General features: G+C 33.9%; 1 protein-coding gene across 1 annotated transcript in view; it reads right to left on the bottom strand.

The window, feature by feature from the left end:
• PCLO (piccolo presynaptic cytomatrix protein) overlaps window positions 1–4,982 on the bottom strand; it is a 322,461-nt gene that overhangs the window by 15,876 nt on the left and 301,603 nt on the right. The window lies entirely within an intron of this gene.

Below are 4,982 nucleotides of genomic sequence, written 5' to 3' on the forward strand. Positions count from 1 at the left end.
CCAGCTGTTTGTATTCATGCCTTTCATCATCTTGCTGGGGCATGAGCTACTGGCAAAGATGCTGCAAAATAATGATTAATAACCTTTATAAACAGCACATCTCAATTTTTACAGGCTCCAAATTTTTTTGTCTTTATGATTATTTTTTAGATTGCCTTCTTTTTGTCTTTTACCTTTTGCACAGATATTTCTTTCTCTATGAACATTGCCACAGTTTTTTTTTTTCTACAGTGAGAAAAATCAGACATCTAATACAGTTTTAACAACCACTTCCTTCTGTCTCATAGTGCTTTAAATACATGTTGGGATTGCTACCATGGATTTTTCTCAATAAAAATGACGTTGAATATATTCTTAAATTTGTTGCTCCTCTCACAACTGGATACTCAGTTTGCTCTTCACAGTGCAATCAACAGCTCATGGGACAAACTAAAGCTCAGAGAAAGGCTGTAGATAAATAAAACTTTCTGCTCTGAAGAGGAACTCCAGCTGCTAAGGGTCCCTAATTTGTGTTCAGATTCTTCTCTAATCTGCCTGTGGAAAGGTTATATGCTGTTACAAAAGAAGGGCTGGATGTTATTATGATTTATTCTGTCCCTTGCCTGGCACAGGCAGGGACACTGTGTGCAGGCAGCCACTCTCCTCTGAGATGGCAAACTCAGTTAAACATCTCTGGGAACAGGGATGCTCTGTGGTGGGAGCAGACAGGAACCCAAGGAGCTCCTCTCTTTTCTCCTTCCCCTTCCTTACCTTGCATTGTGCACTGCTGAGGACAGGCTGTATATTATGTATATTATACATTATGCATATATTATATTGTATCATATTATATTGTATCATATTATATTATATTATATTATATTATATTATATTATATTATATTATATTATATTATATTATATTATATTATATTATATTATATTATATTATATTATATTATATTATATTATATTAATCTTTTACATAATGTACATTATAATTTAATATATATTATTTATAATATATATTATATTTTCTCACTATGAGATGAGCAAAGAAGATCTTTCATTAATGTCCCCCAGTGCTCTCAGATGTGATGCACATGTAGTTGTGTAATGGGGGAGAGGAGCAGAACTCAGCAACTTTGCTTGCAGCAAACACAATTTACAATTTTGTGGGCACTGAGGGTGGCTGAATTTGAGGATCAGGCATAAGAGCAAGCTGACAGCTTTACATTGTGACTCTCAGACCTAGCAGGCTCACTGCGGAGAGAAATGTAAATATACTTCTGCAGAAATTTAGCCTGCATGCCCCAAATCCTTATTTTAAGTAAAAAAACAAAACAAAAACAAAGCCCTGTTGTATGAAATATATTTTGATAACAGAGAAAGTATTTTGCCTGTTGAGATGTGAAATAGTTCCCAGAAAAAAAAAAAAAAGTGAGCTCTGTTCCATTTATTGGTCATTCTATGTGTGCCCCTATTTTGTAGGTTTTATTCGTCATTTTGAAAGATAAAAGCAAAGCAAAAAAAAAAAAAAAAAAAAACCAAAACTCACTTCTGAGATCAACTCACTTCTGATATCAACGTATAGTCAGAAGATACCATATTTGGTAAAAACTCTTGATCTGAAGTAATGTGATGTGTGGGAAAATAACACTGATACTTCACAATATGCTCAAATATGAAAAATAAAGATGTACCAATCTACTTTCAACCAATTTTATTTCTGTTGTGTGACTTTCTAAAGTGTTGTAGGAAAAGTGAGATGGTGGGAAGAATACAATGAAGGAATAATGTTAGAGGAGGTGAATCTGATGAAAGAGTTTCACTAGTATCAGGAGCTGCCCAAGATAGTATCCTAAATGACAGTATAGAGAACCAGAAACTTCTCCACTAAGATTTTTTTCCAATAATCTAGCCAGACTTGTTCCTGTACCATAGAGATATTTGGAATAAATAGAGGGAAAATAATAAGACCTGTAAATATCAAATTTAGGTGATCAGAGATTACTCCACAGGTTGATTTCAACACTGAAGATGAACACAGGATACCTGTGTGCATTTGACTGGTAGTAGCTAGAGAAAGAAAGAAAATGAAGTGAGGGAAGTCAAGATATTTACACAACTCATAGTATATCCTACTAGATTATCTCTTATTTATATGCTCCACTTCTGTGGAAGGGAATTCCTGTGTTCAAAACTGATAATTCTATCTACACGTACCTCAAATACCAGATTTCCCCAAAATTTATCTCTGATTTATAATTACAAACTACTAACAGGGTTAATCATAAGGAAATGTTTATGTCTAAGGATAACTCCCTGAATATTGTTGGCAGTAGGGATAATACCTTTATAAGCTTTTATTTTTTGGATGGATAAATGCCTTTGGAGGTACTGCCTGAATTTTTAAAAGTGTTAGTGGAGAGGCAAATTATGGCTTTCATTTAGAAAACAGATTTTTAGCCAATGAAACTAGGCTAAAAGTATCAAAATTAAAATATACAGCTCCATAATTTTCCATAACTTCAGAGAAAGCTAAAACTTGAGAGAAAACTAAAATGATGGTTGAAATTATTCTTGTGGTTTTAATTGAACTTCAAAGATAGGTGCAGCCTGAATCTGAAAGGGGAAACTAGGCAACCTCAGAAGGAAAAAACTCTCTTCAGCCACCTTTGTTCCCTTTCATCCTCACCATAAATCACTGCCCAAGTCTAAATATCTATTCATAGTCTTCACAATTTTAGCATCTTACATAATGAGACATATCAGAGGCTGCAGATTCAGTTGCATAAAAGATGGCTTGCCACAGCACATCTGAAATTTTGATGATGAAAAGCACACTTTGCCCTGGCTTTTTTATATAAAAAAAACTTCATAAGGGAGAAGAAGAAAACTAATGCTGTACATACAGAGCAACCTAAACCTTGACTATTTAAGCTTATTCTACTGCAGCTTTACTAAGGAGAAAATGTGTTTCTAAAGGGAGAAAAAAATTTCAAACTGCCTGCAAAAGTCTGAATTTGACATAACAACAGTTCAGTTAAGTATTTGCACAATGCTACAATAATCTTTGTGTAACACAGCATAAATATTTTATTAAAGTAGGATGACTGAGTCTGCACTTTTTTCCCATGTCAGTATGAAAATACAAAATGGGTCTCACCTATACAAAAACAGAGAAGATTTTGCTAGATTCACTTGGGTTCTCAATAAAAAATGATAGATTTTAAGCTACTTTCCCTCTCTCATGATAAAGACATTTTTTATCTTTTCTTAGTTTTGATATGCAAGATTTTGAGAGTTCAACAACATAGTCTGAAATGACAAAATCCCTTCTGAGACAGCCTTCACTTTCTGTGTCAAAATAATGAAAAATTTTACACCTGCTCACTCTGAATATACATATGAAGTTGAATATCACAACAGATTTATTTATTCATTGTGTCAGCTTGATTTTGAGAAATTAGACATTCTGGCTTGAAATGCTAGAAATTCTAGGAAATGGATTAAAGTCCATTTGTCTTATGTTAAAATACAATGGAAGCACAATAGAAATAATATGAGCACTTTAAGGGGAGAAAAATGAGTCATGTGGATGGTAGCAAGAGATATTGGAAAATGTCCTTAAAGATATACTGAAGAGGATAAAATAAATACAAATACAATTCAGAAGTCTTATGTAGCATAATATCAGGAGAGGAAAGACTAGATTACCAAGTGGATTTTGCATTTATTGTATTCACTTTTGGGAATCCAAAGAGAGACAAGTAAATTGAACAGAATATTTACTTGGGATGTAAACAAATATTCACCAACCTAATGTTAAAATACATGGAGTGTTTAGAAGATGTTGTAAGAACAATGTCTTTCCTAAATAAAACCAGCTAAAACTGAAAACAACTAAAAGAAAATGTTTGCAGGTTGCATTTGCAAAAACTAATTTTCTGTTAGGAAACCTTGTGACCACTCAGAAGTGGGAAGAATGACATGAAAACAAAGTTTATTTATATCATGTCTGCTGAACTTGTGGGTCAGGCAGAAGCAAAAACAGTCATGTTGCATTTGAATGTAAACCCAAGAACATGTTGCATAATAGGAATACCTAGGAAATTCCCTATTTGCTTTGGCAGAGGGCTGTTTGAGCAGTAATTTTTCACTTCTTGTAATGTTTTGGACATATAGTCTAATGAAAAAAACAACAACAACAACAACAAAAAAAACTTCAAAGGCTGATGGATAAAATTAGATGCATGTCTTAGGAGAACTGATTTCATTAGAAAAAATAAATAGAAAACTAGTTCAAAGGTAAAATTCTAAGTTCAGGAGTAGATGTTACCTAAACATCTAATAATCTAATACGGGCTTAGTTTTACTGGACAGACTGAAGTTTTTAAAAGCAGTAATCAACCTAAAAAAAAAAAAAACAAAAAAAAACAACACTGTTTTCTGACTAAAAAATGCAAACAAAAGTATATTTTGATATTTTCTCTTTGTCCAAAGCTGTCCTACCACAAGGATGCACACAGAATGAAAAGGACTTGGTGTAAGCAGCACATATGATGTGGCTTCGTTTGGAGAGTGACTCATCGAACATTTACTGCACAGACAATAAGCACTGAGCCTGCACTGTTAGTGCAGTGGAACAAGCTGTTTCATTTCACAGCTTGGCCAAGTCATTTATAGCCCACAAAAAAATTACTTAACACATGGTGGCATACGTAACTTAATAATGCTTTCTTTGGGAAGGAGGTGGAAGATGGCATTTGTATACACAAATACATCCATACACATACCAAACCTAACACAATATGTTAGCACTCTTTTGTGCTATAAACGTAGTAGGCACACTATCATGATAGCTGGAGATGAAAATTTTTGGTAAGAACAAGCCTGTTCACTCCTCACATCATGATTTCCAGATTCCCCCTCAGATTTATACTGCAGCTCTGAGGCACTTTCAGTGAAATATGCTGAAAGTCTTGCTCATACCTCCCTGGA

Source organism: Melospiza georgiana, chromosome 4 (assembly GCF_028018845.1).
Source record: "Melospiza georgiana isolate bMelGeo1 chromosome 4, bMelGeo1.pri, whole genome shotgun sequence".
In the NCBI taxonomy this organism is placed as follows: Eukaryota; Metazoa; Chordata; class Aves; order Passeriformes; family Passerellidae; genus Melospiza; species Melospiza georgiana.